The sequence below is a fragment of the Trichosurus vulpecula genome, chromosome 7 (genome assembly GCF_011100635.1).
Source record: "Trichosurus vulpecula isolate mTriVul1 chromosome 7, mTriVul1.pri, whole genome shotgun sequence".
Classification (NCBI taxonomy): Eukaryota; Metazoa; Chordata; class Mammalia; order Diprotodontia; family Phalangeridae; genus Trichosurus; species Trichosurus vulpecula.
In genome coordinates this window covers 269,662,404-269,686,237 of record NC_050579.1, presented here as the reverse complement: position 1 = coordinate 269,686,237, position 23,834 = coordinate 269,662,404, and the positions used below count along the sequence as shown (strand labels likewise).

Genomic DNA, 23,834 nt, shown 5'->3' with positions numbered 1-23,834 from the left:
AGTTTTCAGCATTGATTTTCACGAGAGTTTGAATTACAAATTTTCTCCCCATTTCTACCCTCCCCCCCACTCCAAGAAGGCATATATTCTGGTTGCCCTGTTCCCCGGTCAGCCTTCCCTTCTGTCACCCCACTCCCCCCCCATCCCCTTTTCCCTTTCTTTCTTGTAGGGCAAGATAAATTTCTACTCCCCATTGCCTGTGTATCTTATTTTCTGGTTGCATGCCAAAAACTTTTTTTTTGTTTGTTTTTGAACATCTGTTTTTGAAACTTTGAGTTCCAAATTCTCTCCCCTCTTCCTGTCCCACCCACCCTCCCTAAGAAGTCAAGCAATTCAACATAGGCCACATGCGTATCATTATGTATAATGCTTCCACAATATTCATGTTGTGAAAGACTCACTATATTTTGCTCCTTCCTAACCTATCCCCCTTTATTGAATTTTCTCCCTTGGCCATGTCCCCTTTCGAAAGTGTTTGTTTTTGATTACCTCCACCCCCATCTTCCCTCCCTTCTATGATCCCACCCTTTTTTAAAATCTTCTTCTTCCTCCTTTTTTCTTGCAGGGTAAGTTACCCAACTGAGTATGTATGGTATTCCCTCCTCAAGTCAAATCTGATGAGAGCAAGATTCACTCATTCCCCCTCACCTGACTTCTCTTCCCTTCCTACAGAACTGCTTTTTCTTGCCACTTTTATGCAAGATAATTTACCCTATTCTATCTCTCCCTATCTCCCTCTCTCAATATATTCCTCTCTCATCCCTTAATTTTATTTTATTTCTTTTAGATATCTTCCCTTCATCTTCAACTCACCCTGTGCCCACTCTTTCTCTCTCTCTCTCTCTCTCTCTCTCTTTCTCTCTCTCTCTCTCTCTCTCTCTCTCTCTCTCTGTCTCTCTCTCTCTCTCTGTCTCTCTCTCTCTCTCTCTCTCTCTGTATATATATATATACACACTCTCTATATATATACACATACATATATACATACATACACACTCACATATACATATATATACATAAACATATATATATATATATATATATATATGAATATTCCCTTCAGCTACCCTAATACTGAGGTCTCATGAATCAAACACATCATCTTTCCATGTAGGAATGTAAACAGAACAGGCACTTTTAAGATGAAGAGATCCGAGCTATACATAGTCATATAAAATGCTCTAAATCACTATTGATTAGAGAAATGCAAATTAAAGCAATTCTGAGATACCACTTTACACCTATCAGATTGGCTAATATGACTAAAAGGGAAAATGATTAATGTTGTAGGGGATGTGGGAAAATTGGGACACTAATCCACTGTTGGTGGAGTTGTGAACTGATTCAACCATTCTAGAGAATAATTTGGAGCCATACCCAAAGGGCTACAAAATTGTGCATATCCTTTGATCCAGCTGCTAGGTCTGTATCTTAAAAAGATAAAAAAAGACAGAGGGGTCCTATTTGTATAAAAATATTTATAGCAGATCTTTTTGTGGTAGCTAAGAATTGGAAATTGGGGGGATACCCATCAATTGGGGAATGGATAAATAAGTTGTGGTATATGATTGCAATATAATATTATTGTCCTATAAGAAAAGCAGGATCATTTTAGAAAAACCTCAAAAGACTTACATGAACTGATAAAAAGTGAAGTGAGCAGAACCAGGAGAACATTGTAGATAGTAACAGCAGTATTGAATGATGAAGAATTGTGAATGATTAGGCTATTGTCAACAATACAATAATACAAGACAATCCCAAAGGACTCATGATGAAAAATGGTATCTGTCTTTAGAGAAAATAATAATGTCTAAATACAGAGTGAAGAATACTATTTTTCCATTTCTTTCTTTTTCCTTCCTTCCTTTTTTGCTTCCTGCCTTCCTCCCTTGCTTCCTTCCTTCCTCCCTCCCTTGCTTCCTTCCTTCCTTGCTTGCTTCCTTCCACCTTTCACAAATCTTTTTGCACAAAATGACTAATATGGAAATGTTTTACATGATTGCACATCTATAACCTATAACAGTTTGCTTACCATCTTGGGGGAAGGGAGAGGGGAGGAAAGGATAGAATTTGGAAATCAAAACTTGAAAAATAACCCCAAATGTTAAAAATTGTTTTTTACATGCAATAGAGGAAAAATAAAAAATCATTTAAAAGTAAATCAATGCTCAATAAAAAGTTTATTTTACTTTCACGAAGAAAGTTCAAATGGGGAGAGGAGCTATATAAGACAGAACTGCTGTCTATCTATCTATCTATCTATCTATCTATCTATCTATCTATCTATCTATCTATCTATCTTACAGGTTTTGTTGGTCCCTGTAATCCTCCTCACTTCCATTTTTAAAAACTTGCCATTCTCAGTAAATTAGCTGAGGTGTATTTTGAGCACCTTGCCCATATTCCCCATTCATAACAGTTCTCTTGCGTCTTTGAGAGGCACAAGCTTGCCTAGTCACTTGCTTCAGGTTTCCCTATAGTAAAAAGTCTCAAAATAGTCATCATGGCACAAATCTCACAATCTTGTATGCACAGGCAAAAGTCACAACTGTCCCCAGATACAGAATTATGCAGACTTAATGGACAAAGAACAGTTTGCAAATATCGTAAAAGATTACTGTTTGTTGGGTGTTTAACAAATATCTTGATACTTGAAATGGCCTTCCCCCAACTCGAAGGCAATAAAGAAAAGCAAAAGGCAAAAACTCCTCCAGATTCCTTTATCAGAAGGAAACCTTGTCTCTACAGAGCTTCTACACAATGTAGAATCTTCCTTACAAGGAGATAAGACCTAAAATCAAGGCTGGCACTTTCCTCACCCTTAGGTGACAAACCATATCTATTTGATTTGTTAGTGCCTACTCTTCCAAGGTGACTTCTCATCTACTGTACTCTGCAGTTATCTTGCATGTATCAATTCATATATAAGGCGGTACCCCTTTAATTTGTGCACAGTTTTGCTGAGGGAAAGCGGATGAAGTAGGGACATCTGTGAGAAAGACACTGAAAAGGCAGTCTCTCAGAGAAAAGTCAATAAGATTAAAGATGGCTGAAGTATCTGTTTTTCAAGCATTTGTTTTATGGACTAATATTGGGACTTTAAGATTGACAAGAAACTCTGAAGTGTTTGGAGTGTATAGGACAATTGAATGTCACCTATTTGTGTTTTGATGCACAGGAATATAGAATTTGACTTTTTATCATAAGATAAACTTGAGTCATTTCATACAAGACCCTATTTTAGAGCCATGGAATTGGTCAAGACAAGATCTTTGAGGGTGAGCCCAGTTTTCTGAGGGAATCTGGGAAAAGTCCTCAAAGCTGGGCCTAAGAAATGAGTGCAGAACTGAGTCACAGCAAGCCCTCAGAACATGCACTGCCCCCTTCTGCTTTAAAGAACATACCGAAGAAAATCTTTGCTGCTTGGAAGAGCTAATGGAAGGGAATGCTTTGCAGTCTGGCAGAGCTGATTGAAAGCTAAAGGCTCTACCTTTATGTTTGTCATCCATTGTGTGGGATTTGGAAACCACTCAGAGCCTGGTCAAGGGATCTTTCTGGAAAACTCCCCCTGCATTTCCCAGGTTAAGGATTATGTTTTGCTGAAGGAATTTAACACTGCTTCAACAGCCAAGAAGAAGAGTTTGAAACAGTAGCCAAGAGAGAAGTGGCTTAATTCATCAGTGAATTGTCATGAAGACTTCCTGAAAGACACCAAGGACATTGAGATGCACGCTCCAGAGTCATGAATTGTCCCCCATTATGTATTTCTTACTCAACAACGTCTTGGATATACTTTGTAAGTTTATGCCTATTCTCCCACACAGACACTTTATGTGTTGGGGGGGTGCTGTGGATCCTGGGTTTATGGGTAGAATTTTTTACAAAGTACATTGCCTCTCTGAAGTCCTTTTTGGTAAAATTCATAAGGCGCAGTTTATTATGAAAAGGACACAAAAACATGTTTTGTGTAAAGTAAGAAATGACAACGTCTGTAAGATGTCTCTGTTATAGATGAACATTTAGATACCTAATGCAAACAGAAAAAAACTTGGTTTCAATATGCGCTGCTAATATTTATGGGTAAAGACAACTTTCAAATGGGATTGGGACAGTTTTGCAGTGAAATGATCTCTGTTAAAAATTTGGGGTATTGGGGCAGCTAGGTGGTGCAGTGAGTAGAGCACCGGCCCTGGAGTCAGAAGGACCTGAGTTCAAATGCAGGCTCAGACACTTGACATGCTTACTAGCTGTGTGACCTTGGGCAAGTCACTGAACCCCAATTACCCTGCCTTCCCCCCTGCAAAAAATTGGGGGAATTGGATCTCTTTGTTAATAATGTGGAATAATGTCTTACTTGTATGGAAACAGATTAGTGTTTTAAAGAGGCAGAGAAAGAGCTTCTATTTCTTAAAAACGGAGACATGAATGTAAAGAAACATAATTTCAAGGGCACCAAAAAGATTGTAAACCTTGCGAGAGATTTCAGAACTAAGGCATGATGGGCATCTCCCTTAATTTATACATATATATTTTATGACTAAAGAGAACAAAACTGAGAAACTTGATTATTGAATCATTTGAGAAATTTTCCGATTCTTTTCTTCTGATCAAGATGAAGAGATGTGGGTTAGATGATGACTTTGGTACTAATAAATGGCCAGGCCCAATGAGTAGTTGTTAATAGCTTAATGTTCACTTGCAACATTGGTTATCAAACTTTTTCTCATACCACATATCCTTTGCTATGAGGAATCGTAGCACCTTGAATATTTAAACTGATAATAAAGAAGAGTTCTTGGGAAGTTGGTCTTCTAGACCTATTTCCTGAACCTTGAGATTTTTCTGCCTCTCGTTCCTTTCCCCTAAACTTCTCCTCTTCTTAATTTTTCCCTCAGAATTAATAGTGAAAATGGAAGATTTATACCTTTCTAGACAAAATTACCACTATGACCGTATCCACACCAAGCCAGGAAGACGAGGCTAGAAAGAATAGATGAGGGAAGGGTTTTCACTGTTCAGTTGTTTCAGCCATTTCTGACTCTTCATGACCTTATCCAGAATTTTCTTGGCAAAAATACTGGAGTGGTTTGACATTTCCTTCTCCAGCTCCTGGTTATGCCTATGGTCAAGCATGTTCTATGAAAAATATCATCCCCGGGTACCAAGGATGAGAAAAGGGGCTTACCCCCAGAGATCAGTGGAGAGAGAATAGTTCTAGGGGACCATGGTAAGTGAGCCCAGAGTCACCTCAGTTTAGTGACTATGAGTCCATGGGTTAGTGCCTGCATCAGAAATGAAGTCCCTGTTCACCTGGCCTGCTCACCTAACTCCCTGGCAATGCTCTGAAGAAATATCAGTTAAGTTCAAAGGAATGCAGCACCTGCTGTCTCAGCCTCCTACTGTACAGGGGGGCATTTGGTTACCTCTGCATGTTGATATCTCCAGGTTCTGCTGAAGACAAAAGGTGGAGGTAAAAGACTCAGGACTCTAGTAAAAGGGGTTCTTAGAGGTCAAACAGGTGCCCTTTGACAACGTGGAGGCCCCTTTTTAAAAGGGCAGAAAGGAGTGCTCTGTGTTTCAGCTTGGATTTGAGCTTGAGCTTGCACCAGGTGCCCTTCAGACATTCTCCCTTCTCTTGGGTATTGGGAGGAAGGAAGCAGGGGAAGGTGCTGCTGCCAGGAGAAGATGCCCAGAAGCCACTTGACTATTTGGAGTAGCATTGGAGGGAGAAGCCTGCAGGGATAGCATGTAGTGTAGAAACAAGGCAGAACTCACCAAGGGGCTTCCCAGGAATTTCACGTAGCGATTTGAGACATTAAACTGTAAGGTCTTTGAAAGCAGGAACAGTCTGTGTTATTCTTCATATCCCCAGTGCTTAGGACAGTGCCTGGCACAGAGTAGGTGGCTGTTGATTGACTGACAGCTAGGGAGCAGAAGATAATGTCAATGAGATGATTGCTCATTTCACCAGGAGACTTTGAAATCTGACCTGAAGGACTTGACTTTTGTTGAAGAAGTGCCCCCTCCCGTAAAAGTCTTTCTGTGTCTGCAAAAAAAAAAACAGGTACAGAAGAGAGGGTGTATGTAGAAGGAAAAAAGGCCTATTTTAACCAGGGGGGCTGCTGTCCACGTGGAAATCTGATCATCTGATCAGCTAGTAGTCTTTTCCTTTTCACAGTAGTAAAAAATGCATTGGATCTCTTAGTGAGTAATTCTTTGGCATCACAATAAGAAAGGTAAAGAGATGTGGGAACCAAGTGAGATGAGGACAGTGAGCTACAAAGTTATAAAGTATGAAGAAAACATTAAAATTTGAAGACCTTAACATTGGAGGCAACTAGAGAGTTATAGAGATGAGGGGTAGACATCAAGGGACTGGAGTAACCAAGGACATTGTCTCAGGGCCGGGATTGATAGGTCGAGTTGTAGGTGCATGAGCCGTTAGCTCAAGATAGAGCGCCACCTTGTGGTTCTATTAGATACAGCAGCCTGAGTATTCTGACTATTCCAGTCACCTCCTCCCTGCCACCCCTCCAGCCAGGTGCCGCCTGAAACACTCATTGCCTCTGTGTGTATATATAACAACTTATAGGGCGATAAGATTTGGAAATGGAAGGGACCTTAGAGATCCTCCAGTTCAGCTCCCTTGTTTTACAGATGCAGAAACTAAAGCTAAGAAGTTTTCCATGACTTGCCAAGGTCACACAGTTAATAGGAATCAGAGCTTGATTTCTAACCTAGGTCCTTGAATTGTGTAGGCAGAATGGCCTTTGTTTTCTTTGAGTGACTCAGTTTATCTCGTTGAGCCTTGCTGGGTGCTGGGCCCCAGGCCCAGAGCCCTGTTAGGTGTGGAACCTTGGTGGGGCCCAAGGTAGGGCTAACTCCAGGGAGGGCCTAGTTTGTATGTCTGGGACAGCAGAGGCTTTTAGACCATGTGAGTTTAAGTCTGCCTCTTTGTGACGATTCATGGGGCTGGCTAAGGGGAGGTGTTAACTCAGAGCCGTGCCCTATTGGGTGTTAACCTAATCCACGTGGATGTGAACCTCCCAGGGTCCTAAGGGGAGGGGCCAACTCAAGAACCCTGGTCATTCAGGCGACACTTGATGATGTCAAAAACTCTCTTGAAGATCCTTTTCTTCTGTTGGAGCAGCAGCGGTGGCGAGGGTGACTCTGGGCCAGCCCTTGTTCCGAGCTCCCGGGCTGAACCTAGATGTTGGTAACTATGAATTGTATTGGGTCTGTCTGTTGATATTTGTAATTTGTTTGTATTTTGTTCTGAAGTTCAGGGTGCTGGTCTTTTTCCCCTGAACTAACTGAACGCTGTCTGTATGCTCCCCTGAACTAACTGAATGCTGTCTGTATGGTGGATTAAAGTAAGCTTGTCAACCCCTTCACCTTGCTTTCCTTGGTTAAGCAGATCAAAAAAACCTGTGCTTTCCCGGCATGCTGGCAGCTTCCTGGGTGCTGGCTGTGGGTGGATCCTACACCCCCACAGAAGCTGCTAGCTGGATTGTTAAAACAAATTGTAAATCCAGTCAGTCAACAATCAATTATCAAGTGCCTCAAGTGCCAGGCACTGTGCTAAGAGGTGGGGATACAAAGGAAGGCAAAAGTAGTCCCTGCCCTCAAGGAGCTCACAATCTAATTAATGGAAAGAACAGCATGCAATCAACGATGCGCATAGAAGATATATAGGGGGCAAATGGAAGGTGATCTCAGAAGGAAGGCACAGGCAATGGATGGGTGGGGTCAGGAAAGGTCTTTAGCAGAAAATGGGATTTGAGCTACATCTGGAAGGAAGCTAAGGAAGGCTGAGAACAGAAGTGAGGAGATAGAGTTGAGAGATAGAGTGCTGTGGGAAGAACAGCCAAATGTCCAGTGTCCCTCCATCTAAAAGTAAGTGGAGTGTAAGAAGACTGAAAAGATTGGAAGCAGCTGGGTCACAAAGACTTTTAAAGACCAAACAGGATTTTGCACTTAATTCTGGAGGTGACAGGGAGACCCTCCAATTTATTGAATGGTGGGCTGGGTATGTGATATAGTCAGACCTTTATTTTAGGAAGATCAGTTTGGCAGCTGAGTGGAGGATGGACTGGAGTGAGGAGAGACTTGAGACAGGGAGACCCACCAGGGTGACCTTTGTGTGAGTGTGGTGAAGAGGACATGTAGCAGAACTGTTGTGAAGGTCAAAATGACAAGCTTTGGTGATCTCTTTTCATGAAGCCACTCTTCCTTGCTCTCCATCCAACTTGTCAGGAGGGGCAACCTGCCTTTATGTACGTATACCAAAAATTGTTGTTCCCGCAAGATGCTTTGATTGAAGTTAAGTAATGGGCAAGCACCTTCTAGATTTGAGATAGAAGCAGGCAAATCATGGCATTTCTCATTTCCTAAATGAATACCCATATTCCAGTGATAAGAGAGATTTCTGAAAGGAAAGGGAAGACATGATTTAATCCAACCTTCTTACTTTTACAGGTGATGAACACAAGTTTAGCCCATGTTAAACAGGTCACTAATAGTGAGTTAGTGGCTAAGAAGGGGATTTTTCTTCCTTGATACTTGTTTGTCTTTCCATAAATCTATCTGTGGTTCTCATAATATCTTGCTAATGTCCATCCACATGTTGTTTCTCATTCTCACTACATGACTGGCCATATCCTTTCTAGTCTATATATACACCTAATGATGGATTTCATGCCACTTCTTCTGGGCAAGTTGTTGGTAACCCACTGTGTGCTATTTATGCCAAATTATGCCTTTTTATTTTGCTTTAATTGTAATTTTGGCTTTTTCCTGCAGCTAGATTGTGGTGTTCTCTGACACAGGCATATGTGTCATCAGTAGAAATAGACTTTGAGGTAGGCAATTTGCAATTACTGAAAGCATCACACAAAATCCCAGATGAAATACAGCCTACTCTTTTCCTCCTATGCTATTCTGGATCCAGCTCATTGTCTATTTCTCATTCAGACAGCCTGGATGAGCAAAGTACCCCTTAAGGTGCGTGCCATCCAGAGTCAAGGGAATAGGGAGGTTTTCTCCATTTTGCTTTTTCATTGATAGTTTTCATAGATAGATCAATCTTTTTGATATTGCCATAGATTTCTCTTCAGAGGCTCTATAGTGTTGATATAATTGACGTGATGTCATATGGAATGGGAGGAAATGGAGAATCCTGCCATCCGGAGAGGATTATGCTTTTGTTTGCATTAAAGGCACAAGCACAACATGCTCTATGCTTCTGGCAGATTGGTGCAGTGGGACATAAGTGACATCTGAAACACAATGATCAGGGTTCCAATCCTGGCATTCTTATTTACTGTGAACTTACTTACTGAGGATCAGTTTACTTCCCTGTAAAAGGATTGGTATAAATGATGTCTAAAACTTCATTCATGTCTACTTCATATGACTATAGAAACATGTTTCTATTTCATATTTCATTCCATGGCAGGGTTCTGCACTTCATGGAAAATTTCTCCATTGTATCTACCAAAGAATTTTCTATCTTTTTAACATATAGAGGGAGATAATGTGTTTGATAAGAACCTTAAAAGACACATTTAGTTCTACTGAGTCAAATGTTTTTAAAACAATTATTAGCAGTAGATATCATGGAATCTCATATGCTTTACTTCTGAGTCAGTTACCTGACCCAAGATGTGAGCTTTGAAAGTATTTTGCAAAGTTCTGCCATTTCTCAGTTTTTAATAGAATCTTCCTTCTAAGTGTGCAGAGAATATTCCTATAATGATTTTTGCAAAGATGGGACAACAGGCTGATGGGCTGCTGATAGTTACTTTTGTTTTCTTCATTACCTTTATTTATTTGGCACGGTGGTGGAAAAATACTCGGAACTTTTCAATTCTTTGGGAATCTTCCTCAGTTTGAAGGATCTGAATAATTGAGGCTTCCAGGAAAATGGCACAATGACAAGTTACAAGAGAGTCCATCCAATGCCACAAAATTCTCATCAAAGCAGCAATAAAAATGAGAAAATGTGAACCAACAGGTCTAACATAATGGGAAAATATTATGAGTTAAAAGGAGCTGGGTTGCAAGGCTTGTTGGCACAAGTCTGGAGTAGCAGCTACTGGAAAAGCCAAAGCTGACAGGAATTCAGGAAGGAGGAGGAGGAGGAGAAGGAGGAGGAGCTGATGTACCCAGAATAAGAAAAAATTAACTGGAAAAGCAGTGGTGACAACCAAAAAAGCTAGATATTTCCCAAGATGCAATAAAAACCACTGGACAAATTTATGAGAGAAATAGAATTATGTTTAAAAGAAGAGAAAAAAGAGATAGAGAAGGAAACCACATCCTGCTAAATGGTACCATAGACAATGAAGTAATATCATTACTAAACATATATGCATCAAGTGGCATAGCATCCAAATTCTTAGAGGAGAAATTAAGTCAGTTGCAGGAGGAAATAAATAACAAAACTATAGTTGTGGAGGACCTCAACCTCCCCCTCTCAGAACCAGATAAATCTAACCACAAAATAAACAGGAAATAAGGAGATGAATAGAATTTTAGAAAAGTTAGATATGGTTGACCTCTGGAGAAAATTGAATGGGGATAGAAAGGGATATACATTTTTCTCAGTGGTAGATGGCATCTAAACAAAAATTGACCATGTATTAGGGCATAAAACCTCACAATCCAATGCAGAAAGGCAGAAATATTAAATGTATCCTTTTTAGATCATGATGCAATAAAAATTACATGAAATAAAGGGCCATGGAAAGATAGGCTAAAAATTAATTGGAAAGTAAATAACCTAATCCTACATAATGAATGGATGAAATAACAAATCATAGAAACAATCAATAACTTAATCCAAGAGAATGACAATAATGAGACAACATGCTAAAACTTATGGGATGCAGTGAAAGTGGTTCTTAGGGGAAGTTTTATATCTCTAAATGCTTACATGAATAAAATTCAGAAAGAAGAGATCAATGAATTGGGCATTCAACTAAAAAAGCTAGGAAAAGAACAAATTAAAAATTCCCAATTAAATACCAAATTAGAAATTCTGAAAACCAAAGAAGAGACTAATAAAATTGAAATTAAGAAAACTATTGAACTAATAAATTACACTAAGTGTTGGTTTTATGAAAAACCCAATAAAATAGATAAACCTTTGGTTAATTTGATTAAAAAAAAAGAAAGAAGAAAACCAAATTACCAGTATCAAAAATGAAAAGATGAATTCACCATCAATGAAGAGGAAATCAAAACAATAATTAAGAACTATTTTGCACAACTGTATGCTAATAAATTTGACAATCTTAGCAAAATTGATGAATATTTATGAAAATAGAAATTGGCCAGATTAATGGAAGAGGAAATAAAATACTTAAATAACCTCATTTCAGAAAAAGGAATCGAACAAGCCATCAATGAACTCCCTAAGAAAAAATCTCCAAGGGCCAGATGGATTTACAAATGAATTCTATCAAACATTTAAAGAACAATTCTATGTAAACAATACTATGTAAACTATTTGGGGAAATAGGTGAAGAAGGAATCCTGTCAAATACTTTGTGTGACACAAATATGGCGCCGATTCCTAGTTTGGGAAAGCCAAAACAGAGAAAGAAAATGATAGGCCAATTTCCCTACTGAATATAGATGCAAAAATTTTAAATGGGATATTAGCAAAGAGATTATAACAACTTATCTCAAGGATAATATACTATGTCCAGGAAGGATTCATACCAGGAATGCAGGGATGGTTCAATATTAAGAAAACTATCAGCATAATTGACCGTATCAACAACAAAACTAACAGAAATTATATGTTTATCTCAATAGATGCAGAAAAAGCATTAGACAAAGTATAACGTCCATTCCTATTAAAAACACTAGAGAGCATAGGAATATGTGCAGTCTTCCTTAAAATAGGTAGCATCTATCTAAAACCATCAGCAAGCATTACATGTAATGGGGATTAGCTAGAAGCATCTCCGGTAAGATTGGAGGTGAAGCAAGGATGTCCATCATCAGCACTGTTATTCAAGATCGTACTAGAAACAGCTTTAGCAACAAGAAAAGAAAAAGAAATTGAAGGAATTAGAATAGGCAAAGTAGAAACAAAGCTATCACTCTGATGTGATGCTATACTTAGAGAATCAAGTAAAAAATTACTTGAAATAATAAACAACATTTGCAAAGTTGCAGGATATAAAATAAACCCACAGAAATCATTGGCCTTTCTATATATTACTAACAAAGCCCAACAGCAAGAGCTAGAAAGAGAAATGCCATTTAGTTACTGCAGACATTATAAAATATTTGGGAGTCTACCTGCCAAAAAAAACCCAAACAAACCCAGGAGCTATGTGAACAAGATTACAAAACACTTTTCACACAAATAAAGTCAGATCTAAACAACTGGAAAAATTTCAGTTGCTCATGGGTAGGCTGAGCTAATATAACAAAAATGACAATTCTACCTAAATTAAATTACTTATTCAGTGCCATACCAATCAAACTACCAAAAATTATTTTATAGAGCTAGAAAAAATAACAAAATTCATCTGGAAGAACAAAAGATCCAGCATATCAAGGTAATTAACGAAAAGAAATGCAAGGGAAGGTGACCTAGCTGTACCAGATCTTAAATTGTCTTATAAAGCAGCAATCATCAAAATTACTTGGTATTGGCTAAGAAATAGAGTGGTGGATCAATAGAATAGGTTAGGTATGCAAGACACAACAGTTAATGACTATAGCAATCTACTATTTGATAATCCCAAAGACTCCAGTTTTTGGAATAAGAACTCACTATTTGACAAAAACTGCTGGGAAAACTAGAAAATAGTATGGCAGAAACTAGGCATAGACCAACATCTTACACCCTATACCAAGATAAAGTCAAAATAAATATAAAGGCTGATACTATAAGCAAACTAGGAGAGTAAGGAATAGTTTACCTGTCAGATCTATGGTGAAGGAAAGAATTTATGACCAAATAAGAGATAGAGAATATTATGAAATGCAAAATGGATGATTTTGATTACATTAAATTGAAAAATTTTTGCACAAACAAAGCCAATGCAACCAAGATTAGAAGGGAAGCAGAAAGCTGGGAAAGAATTTTTACAGCCAGTGTTTCTGATAAAGGCCTCATTTCTAAAACGCATAGAGAACTGAGTTGAATTTATAAGAATACAAATCATTCTCAATTGATAAGTGGTCAAAGGATATGAACAGGCAGTTTTCAGAGGAAGAAATTAAAGTTATCTCTAGTCATATGAAAAAATGCCCTAAATCACTATTGATTAGAGAAATGTAAATCAAAACAACTCTGAGGTGCCACATCACACCTATCAGATTGGCTAACATTACAAAACAGGAAAATGGTAAATGTTGGAGAAGAGGTGGGAAAATTGGAACACTAATACATTGTTGGTGGAGTTGTGAATTGATCCAACCATTCTGGAGAGCAATTTGGAACTATGCCCACAGGGCTATAAAATTATACATGCCCTTTTGAGCAAAACCACTTCTAAGTTTGCATCCCAAAGAGATCATTAAAATAGGAAAAGGACTCACATGTACAAAAATATTTATAGCAGCTCTTTTTGTGGTGGCAAAGAATTGGAAATTGAGGGGATGTCCATCAATAGGGGAATGGCTGAACAAGTTGTGGTATATGAATGTAATGGAATACTGCTGTGCTATAAGAAATGATGAGCAGACTGACTTTGGAAAAACCTGGAAAGACTTATATGAACTGATGCAGAGTGAAATGAGCAGAACCAGAAGAACATTGTACACAGGAACAGCCACAGTGTGCAATGAATGACCTTGACAGACTCAGCCCTTTTCAGCAATGCAAGGATCTCAGACAACTCCAAAGGACTCATGGTGGAAAATGCTATCCATATCCAGAGAAAGAACTTTGGAGTATGAATGCAGATGGGAAGCATACTATTTGCTCTCCTTTTCTATTGCTGTTTTGCTTTGTTTCTTCTTTCTCTCAGTTCCTCCTATTAGTTCTAATTCTTTTTTAAATCATGACTAGCATGAAAATATGTTGAATATGAATGTATAAGTAAAGCCTATGTTAGATTGTGCCCCATATTGGTGAGGGGGGAGGAGAGAATGGGGGAGAAAACTCACAACTCGAAATCTTATGGAAGTGAATGTTAAAAAACTAAAAATAAATAAATAAATATTAAAAAAATCCAGGGCAGAAAAAAGTGACAGATTATGAGGACAGATCAAGGAGCAAAGCATCTAAAAATTATTGTGGGTCCTTTAAGCTTGCTTAAAAGTAAGCTGTTCAGGGAAGCTAGGTAGTGAAGTGAATAGAGCACTGGCCCTGGAATCAGGAGGACCTGAGTTCTAATTCAGCCTCAGACAATTGACAATTATTAACTCTGTGACCCTAAGCAAGTCACACAGTTAACCCCCAGTTGCCTCTGTGCCCAAAGTAAGCTGTTCACAACTCTGAGTTATTTCTATAGGATAATGTCCTCCCAATTCCTCCCTCTGGCTTATTGCCAGAAGAGTAAAGACTGGAGAGTTCCCCAGGTACAGCAAAATACCACCAGGTAGCGTTTGTGCTACACATCTAGAGGAGTGAGTTAAATGCTCACTAGCAGCCCAGTGTGGGGAACCAGGGTTAGAGGGGCCCAGGCAATGCAGCCGTTCTTATTGTATTGATTCTTTCTGTCCCTCACTACGTGGCTTATTAAGATATGAAGCATTTATCTCTCTCTCAAGATGGAGAAGGTATTCAGTACAGATGTCTATGTATCTCTTTTTCTTAGAAAGCTCTACAAGCATAGCATAATCACCCTCATAAAGCCTCCCAGAGCTTCTTTGTTGTACATTCTGGGATTCTTGCACCTTGCAAGGCCATGTTGTGTTATTTTCGTAACCCCTTTCTAAATGTGTGATAGACTTTAAGTCTTTTAAAAATTAAATTATTTTTAAATTAGAATTTTACAATAAAACTTATTTTGATTATCAAGAATTTATTTTTCCTTCCTCTCACCTCCCCTCACTCATTTTCTACCCCTCACCCTGAACAAAAAAGAAAACCAAAACCCTTGTAATAAATAGACACAAGTCAAGCAAAAAAAATTCCCACATTTGAGATTCCAAAGATGTGTCTCATTCTGAATATTTAGTCCATCATCTGAGGTGGGCAGCGTTCTCCATCACTGGTCCTCTGGAATCAGGGTTGGTCATTGTGTTTATCAAAATTCATAAGGCTTTCAAAATTGTTTATTTTTTACAATGCTGTTATTGTACAAATTGTTCTCCTGGTTATGCTTATTTCACTCTGCATCAATTCATATAAGGCTTCCCTGGTTTCTCTGAAACCATCATCATTTATATACTAAAACTTGGTCTTGAACTGGAGCATACTCCTTTAGTTTCCAGGTCTTTGTCATTACAAAAAAGCATTATAATTAAAATATATATTTGTAAATATAATATTACATATATATGCATATATATATCTGTTAGATCTTTTCCTCTTTCTTTGATCTCTTTGGGGTAGAGACCTAGAAGTGCTCCTGCTGGGTAAAAGGGCACACATAATATAATAACTTTTGAGGCATAGTCACAAACTGCATTCCAGAATGACGGTGTCAATTCACAACCTCACCAGAAGTGCGTTAATATGCCCGTTTACCTGCAGCTCCTCAACATTTGTCATTTTCTCTTTTTGGACAGCCTATAATTCTTAATGCTCCTTTGCTGCTTTAAAGTCAATGACCAAGTAAGACTTGGGCTGGGACCTACTGTTGGCCAGTCAATGAGAGCCAGAGTAATTTGGGTTTAAGGTATGGTCCATAAAAAAAGAAATCTAGCCCATAGACCCCAAGATATCTTGCTAGGTTTCCTTTGGGCAGAGCACCTACAGGTAATGGTATGATTCCCTATGTGGACAGAGGGAGAGGAGGAGAGGAGGGAGGGAGAGAAGGAAAAAAGGAAGGAAAGAAGGAAGAAAGAAAGGAAGGAAGGAGATGTGTTGCCCAACTAAAACTGTCCGGCTGGGTCCCCTGCAGTTGGGCAGCTACTTACACACAAGTTGTTGTTTGTCCTTAGTTCTCAAAAAGGACCATGACATCAAGAATGAGATGTCGTGACTTACAAATGAATTAGATTTAAGTGTGCAAAGTCACCCACCTCATTCTTTCCTTTTGAGTCTAGTGGCAGTGATAAAATAAGTGACTAGACCTGGGTCACATGGGGTAAGGTGAGGGCAAGGGAATATTAAACTCATCAGTATGAATCAGAAGCAGGATTTGAACACAGGCTTTCCTCATTCTGAAGCTGGCTCTCTATGTCCCCTCTTTGCTATGTTGCCACTATTAAGTAATTACTCTTATAAGCTATAACTGTGAATTTTGTCAGTGAATTTAACACATTGAATATTTGTATATTATTTTACTTTATTGTGTTGTTATAAAATGAATAATAAATTCTTAATTTTATTGAATGTGATCAACTAAGATAATTACGTGATTTGATTGTTTTATACTTGAAAAAGAGCACGTTTTAAAATTAAAAAGCAGAATCATTATATAAAGCTTGAAAAGCATTTTGTCCAATCCTTTTATTTTATTTTTGAGGAACTTGAGGGCTGTAGAAGTGAAGGGAGCTGTCCAAAGTAAAACAACAAAGTAATGAGTGGCAAGCTAAAGTTTATGCCTAGCTCTTCTGAGTCTAACTTAGGAGCTCTTAAACTACTTGCAGGAATGCATGCTGGTGGTTGGGCTGAGAACTCAAAATCTCTAAGGTGCCTTAGATATTTACTCCAGATCTTATCTGAACAACAATCCCTCCTCCATATTAACCATGTGGTTGTCTAGTCTCTGCTTGAGGACCTCCAAGGAGGGGGAAGCTATTACATTGCACTTATATGATGAGGTTTAGAGTTGGGAGAGCTGGTTTCGGTGTGAAAGAATTCACTTAGACCTTCTCTGTAGCCATTGGGAGCTTTTTATTTTACGTGAAAAAGCATCACAGGCCTCTTTAGCAAGATAAATAAGTGAGACTGATATTTGGGGGAGTTATGCTTATATAGAGGTTTCAGAATGATGATGCAGTTTTAGCGGTTTTTGTGGAGGTTAAAGATTAAAGACAGGACAGGATGACATAAGATGAGGGAGACAAAGGGAATTCTTTATGGTTTAGGAATTTAAGGACAGGGCAGGAGAATACAGTTTAAAAATTAAAGGACCTGGGGAACATAGGATAAGGGGGACAAAAGAAATTCTTCTGGTACAATTCAAGATAAAGGGGAAGGACTGTAGGGTACCTTCAGGTTACAGAATATACTAGGGGCTTCACAAAGCACTGGACAAGCAACTAAACCCTTATGGCACTGTTCGTATCTGAATCATATAGATAGACCTAACCTGTAGGAAGATTTCCTTATATGGAGGTAAAATCAGCATCTCTGCAATGCTCATTCGTTCTGGTCCTTGTCTACTGGACACATTGTCCATACCTTTTCTAAAATGTGGTGCTCCAGACTGAACCTAATGCTCCAGATGTGGTCTGACCAAGACAGGGTCTTGCAGAACTACTGCTTAGAGGAGTCTAGGGTGGTGGGAGGAAGAAGAGAACATGGAAGATTCTGAGAGAGGATATTGTTAGCAACTGAGGGAGAGAAGGGCTGAGAAAACTTCATCCTAATCTTTCACAGGGGAGATGTTACTGAAAGAATGGAAAAAATCTAAGGACTTGTCTACATTTTTTCCTAGAAAACTGATGTACTAGACAGTTGTGCTATGGAGAACAGAAACACAATGGAAGATGATAAAGTTTGGGGTTTTTTTAGGAGAAAATTTTTTAAGCTCTGTTGGGATCAAAAGAAGAAAGATGGGATAGGACTTGGTCTGAATAGTCTGATAGCAGAAAATGATAAGAAACTGAATTATTCATCTCTTTCATTGACTTTCCACATAGTGCTAACTTCAATATGATTTGCTGGGTTAACGTATCCTTCACCAGAAGAGGCTCATTCAGGGCGGTCTCTAGATCAGCATGGTGTTGTGGAAAAAGGCTTGAATTTGGAATGATAGAATGTAGATTCAAATCTCATTTTTGCTACTTCCATCTTTATGACCTTAGAAAAATCTCTTAATATCGTTGGTCTTTAGTTTCCTAATCTGTAAAATAAAGGAAATTATCTCTAAGGTCCTCTCCAGCCTTAACTATGCTCTCCATAAAATCTGGAGTTTAACGGTTTCCTTGCTGGGGTGATGAGACAAGAAAGTGGGAAAGTCCTACCAAATGTGCCCAGATTCTTTGTTTCTGAAGAAAAGGATACTAAGAGTTCTCACCTTCATATTTCAGGCAGTTCAGAACCAACCTTATGCTGAAATAGTCCTCCTCCCCATTTTAATAATTAAGCTCTTTCAATTTATTGTTATTGAGTTGTGTCTGACTCATTTTTACTCCATTTGGGGTTTTTGTACCAAAGAAATTGGAGTGGTTTGCCATTTCCTCCTCCAGCTCATCTTTCAGATGAGGAAACTGAGGCAAACAGGGTTAAGTGACTTGACCAAGGTCATACAGCTAGTAAATGTCTGAGGTCTGGATTTGAATTCAGATCTTCATGATTCTAGGCACTGGACTGTATTCACTGTGTCCCTTTTACAGTGAGACAAAGTCTTCTATTCTGATTCCAAATTCCATTTACTAGACTCTGATTTACTCTTTATTCTTGGGTCCCTTGCTTGGTTGTTTACAAAGCCTAAGGAAGTTACCAGACTAGCCTGAGTCACACCTGAGATGTATGTCATTAGAATGGAGGTGGCAATAAACCACTCCACAAATCAGTTTCCAGATTTCTTCAGTGCTCAGACAACCCTCAATTTTGTGTGGGAAAATTTTCTTTTTAACTTCTGGGGTGGGGGGGGGGGAGGGGGGAGTGGCGGGAGGGAAGGTTACGTTGAGGAGGGCTGGAGGTTGGAAAGCCAGCAAAGGAGGGTTGGAGGCTGGGACCTTATTTTTCTTTGGTTCAAGCTGGAAGCACAAGAACTGTGTGTTCCTGGAGTGATGATGGGAGGGAGGAAGACTCTGGCACTACATAGAATTAGAGGTTGCTCTGTGAATAACATAGAAAGATGAAAAATCTATAAAGCTGAGGATTTCCTCTGTCAGCTTCAGTTTTGGTCTCTTAGCCTGTGCATGCCCATTCACCAATGACGTTTTTTGTCTTACATTTTCTATTGGGTGGCAGAGACTCTGTGAGGCCAATCAGAAATTAAGGATTCTTTCCTCTATAAATCCAGTATAAATTGGTTTCCGTGATCTTGTGCTCCATTTGCCTGTTGACTATGGAACGTTATATGCGCTCTCTCTTTTTGTTGTGTACCCCGATCCTGACAGAGACTTGGGCAGGTAAGTAGAGAATAGTATTAAAAGGTTTTTGGAGACTAGACAAAGCATGGGGTTTTGCCACAGAGAGCTCTTCCAACGCTAGCCTCTTTAATCTTAGGTGAAGTCAAGGTGGTGGTGAAAGGAATGAGTAAATCTGTGTGTGACTTGGGGACCAAGTAGCCTGCCATCCCTTAGCTGGGCTTTGTCCGGGGCGGGGGAGTGAGGAGAGAAGGCGGGGTATTTATGTTGGTGCCTTGGTTTGGGTGTGTGAGAGTGGATTGGTAGGTGGGTGTGAGGACATGGGGCATTGAGGTGCCAGAAGAGAGAATAGGTGCGACAGTCCTGGGGCCTTTAAGAAGGAACAGAGCTGTGTGGAAGCCCTCGGCATTCAAGGGCGAGGATACAGAACTCGGAGTGGCTTTATTAAAGAGCTTCAGAGAGGGGCGAGAGAGAGTATGGGATGAGGCTGAGGGCAGGTAAGGACACTGGTAGGGAGTTTAGCATGAGAAGTATGAGAGACCCAGGACCTGACTAGAGGTGGGGGCGGGGAAAGAGGGGGCAATGTCTAGGCAAAGGGGCACTAGGACCTGCCTGGGTTGTCAGCAAAGGCGTTTTGCTGATCTCAAAGCGCTATAGCCATGAGAATTACTACAGCCCTCCGGGGCGCACTGTCAGGGCGTGGGGAGTCATCTCCAGGCTGGGGTGGGGGGTTAGAGTCCGGGGACACACCCCGGGCGGGACCGGGTCAAGGTCGAAAACGCAGGGCCGCCGGGGTCGGGGGTAGGCGGTTAGTGCCCTGAGTACAGGTCCAAGTCCCAATGTCTCAGGCTCTCACTCCCTGAGGTATTTCGACACCGTGGTGTACGAGCCCGAGCTCGGGAAGCCGCGGTTCATGTCCGTGGGCTATGTGGACGATCAGCAGTTCGTGCGCTTCGACAGTGACAGCGCGAGTCAGAGGGCGGAGCCGCGGGCGCCGTGGATGGACAAGATGGACCAGGACTTCTGGGAGGTGGAGACGCGGCTGTCCAGAGCGGCAGCACAGAATTACCGAGTGGGCCTGCAGACTCTGCGCCGTTACTACAACCAGAGCGAGGGCGGTGAGTGACGTGGGAACCGGGGCACAAATCACGTCCACGGACCAGAGTGGGGAGGAGGAGAGGCCGGGTCTGGACCCGTCCCGTGGTCACCTGCGGGTTCCACTGTGGACAGGGAGGGAGGCATCCGGGGTCGCGAGTGGGGCACGAATCACCACCTGCTAAGGAAAGTCTGACTGCGCTGACCCCTGGGCTGGGGGTGGGGCAGGGGTCCACCTGTTCCAGCGCCTGTGTGGCTGCAAGGTTTCCCCCAACCTCATCTTCGAGCGCGGCTTTGACCAATATGCCTACGACGGGCACGACCACATCGCCCTGGACACGGAGACCTACACGTGGACGGCGGCGGTGCCCGAGGCTGTGAACACCAAGCACAAGTGGGAGGCGGAGAGGAGCTTCATGGAAGGAGAGAAAGTCTATCCGGAGGAGACGTGCGTGCTGTGGCTGCACAAGTATCTGGAGATCGGGAAGGAGGCTCTGAAGAGGGCAGGTACCACCAAGCTCCGCCTGAGTGTGCGAGGCTCTCAAGACCCCTGACCGGCCCTGTTCTACCACCCCTACAAGCTTCAGCCCCGGGTTCCCGACCTCAGGGACCCCAGAGCCCAGATGGTGGGTTGTTTCCCATCGCCCAGTCTGTCTTTGTGTCCGTGGAGGGGAGGGGAAAAAGGAAACCCTGGAAATGACTCTGACCTTTGCCCCCAGACCCCCCAACTGCCCAAGTGAGCCGTCACACTGCCCCCAATGGGGAGGTGACCCTGCGGTGCCGGGCCCAAGACTTTTACCCTTCGGAGATCTCTCTGACTTGGCTGAGGGATGGGGAAAAACAGCTCCAGGACACGGAGTTCATTGAGACCAGACCTGCAGGAGACGGAACCTTCCACAAGTGGGCAGCTGTGGGGATCATCTCGGGCCAGGAAGGGAAATATACCTGCCGAGTTCAGCACGAGGGACTGTCTGAGCCCCTCACCCTGAAATGGTGTAAGGACAATGAGCAGGGTCTGGGGAAAAGGCCACTCCCCACCTCCCCAAAAAAGTAGAGGGATGAGGAGTTACTGGGGGGCGGGGAGTTGGGGAAAGGGCTAGTGAATCTCAGACCAGAGAGGGATTAGGGCCTTTCATTTCCCTTTTCCATTTTAGAGCCACAGTCTTCATCCATCAGGCTCATTGTGGGGGGCATTGCTGTTTTCCTCCTCCTCCTCCTCCTCACTGCTGTCATTGCTGGAGTTGTGATCTGGAGGATCAGGAACAGGAATTCAGGTAGGGAAGACTGGAATGGGGTCACATCAGGCAGCAGGCACAGTGGAGATTCTGGCTTCCCCTGAACTGGCAGCTTGGCTTTCTGTCCCAAGTCCTCTGTCTTCCATCTAATAGAATGTTACATAGACCCTAATAATAGATGAATATACTTTCTGGATGATACCTTGCCATGGTTTAACAGTCTGCTGAGTTGGGAAACTGCTTCAGACTCAGATCAGAAATGAATATGGGGACTTCTGCCAAAGGAACTGGGTGTCTCCCAGATGGAGGTTGTAGACCAGACTTGGAGACCCATTGATGCAGGACCTGAAGTTGGGAGGTGCCCATTTGTGGGGCCTCTTTTCTCTCTTCTTTCCAGTATATGTCTAGAGTCCAGAAAGACTGGAGTAGAGGTTGGGGTAGTCATAATAATTTGTTGTGTCTCCAAGACAAATCAGTGAACTTCTGGGGCCTTAGTATGGTCTCCTCTCCTGGATTCTTTGCTGGATTTTTTTCTTTTCCAGGTGGAACAGGCGGGAACTATGTTCAGACTGCAGGTAAGTGAAGGGTTGAAAGAAGGGGCCAATCTTTGGGATATGAGAAATGTGGTCAGAGGAGAGGCTTATCCCAGTAGCCTTTCCTCAGTGTCCCCTTTCACTCCCATATCCTGGTTTTGTAAAATATGTCCCTAACTGGGTTGTTTCCCCCCTTTGTCCCCAGAGAGTGACAGTGCACAAGAGTCAGATATCTCTCTTGTAGGCAAAGTTGAGACTGGGGGACATGGAGCTGGAGAGGGGCTGGAATAAAGGGGGTTAAACAAAGAGGGTGGATGTGTGGGTGGGTGGGGGTGAGGATTGGATGGGTGGTGAGGCAGGCTTTTCAGAATGATAAGAAGCTTGAGGCCAGAGGTGACTTTGGGGGTCCCCCTTAATCTGTCTTTCTTTTTTCAGCTTGAGAAAATTCCCCTGTGCGGAACTGAGAAAGAAAAGAAGGATATTCAAGTCTCTAATTTTTTCCCACTTGACTGCTGGCTTCCCTCCTCAGCATTGACCTCTGTGGTCATCGCTGTACTCTATTGGCCAAACCCCAGGGAAACATCATTTGTGCCCTCACCCTGTTATCTAAGGCCTCTCACCCCTGCCTTCTTTCTTTCTGCCTGTCTCACTTTATTCAGTGAATTTTTGTATATCTATCATTTGGCCAATTCTGCTTTTCAAGGTATTCTTCTCCTCATTAATTTTTTAGACCTCTTTTACTATTTGACCCATTCTGTTTTCCAAGGTATCATTTCCTTCTGTGGGTTTTTTTGGTGCCTCCTTTACCAAGCTGTTGACTCCTTTTTCATGATTTTTTTTGCATTACTCTCACTTCTCTTCCCAATTTTTTCTCTACCTCTCTTACTTGATTTTTAAAATCCTTTTTGAGCTCTTCCATGGCTATATTTTTCTTGGAGGCTTTGGATGCAGGAATTTTGACTTTGCTGTCTTCTTTTGAGTGTGTATTTTGATCTTCCTTGTTGTCACCATAGTAACTTTCTATGGTCAGAATATTTTCTGTGGTTTGCTCATTTTCCCAGCCTGTTTCTTGATTTGTAACTCTTTGCTAAAGTGAGGCTCTGCTTCCAGGGCAGAGAGCACACTGTCCCAAGCTTTGGAGGTTTTGTGCAGCTGTTTGCAGAGATATTTCTAGGGAACTGCGTGTTTTCAAGGTGCTATGATCTAAAGAGTGGTGTGTTTACTCCTGAATCTAAGGATGGGCAAAGCAACAGAGGCCTGCCTCCAGTGCCAGCAAAGAGACCCCTGTGATCTCCTTCTGACTAGTTGTTTGACCCCCCTTACCATCTGTAGGCTGAGAGCTCTGGAAGCAGGTGCTGCAGCTGCTGATTAATTCACTCCCAAAACCTGCTCCTCGTTTGCTGGGGCCTGATCTGTGCACCTTTCCTGCCAAACATTTAAATTTGTCTTGGGCTGGAAAATTGTTTCACCCTGTCCTTTTCGGATTCTGCAACTCCAGGCTTTGTTTTAGGGCATTATTTAAGGTCTTTGGAGGGGTTTGGGGCAGAGCTCAGGCAAGTTCCTGCCTTTACTCTGTCATCTTGGCTCTGCCCCTGCCTGTCTCACTTTGCAAGGACACAAC

At 41.4% G+C, this 23,834-nt stretch overlaps 1 pseudogene; it reads left to right on the top strand.

Moving 5' to 3' along the window:
• LOC118858018 overlaps nucleotides 1–22,504 on the top strand; it is a 128,188-nt pseudogene extending 105,684 nt beyond the window's left edge.
• Nucleotides 22,505–23,834: the final 1,330 nt, after the last annotated feature.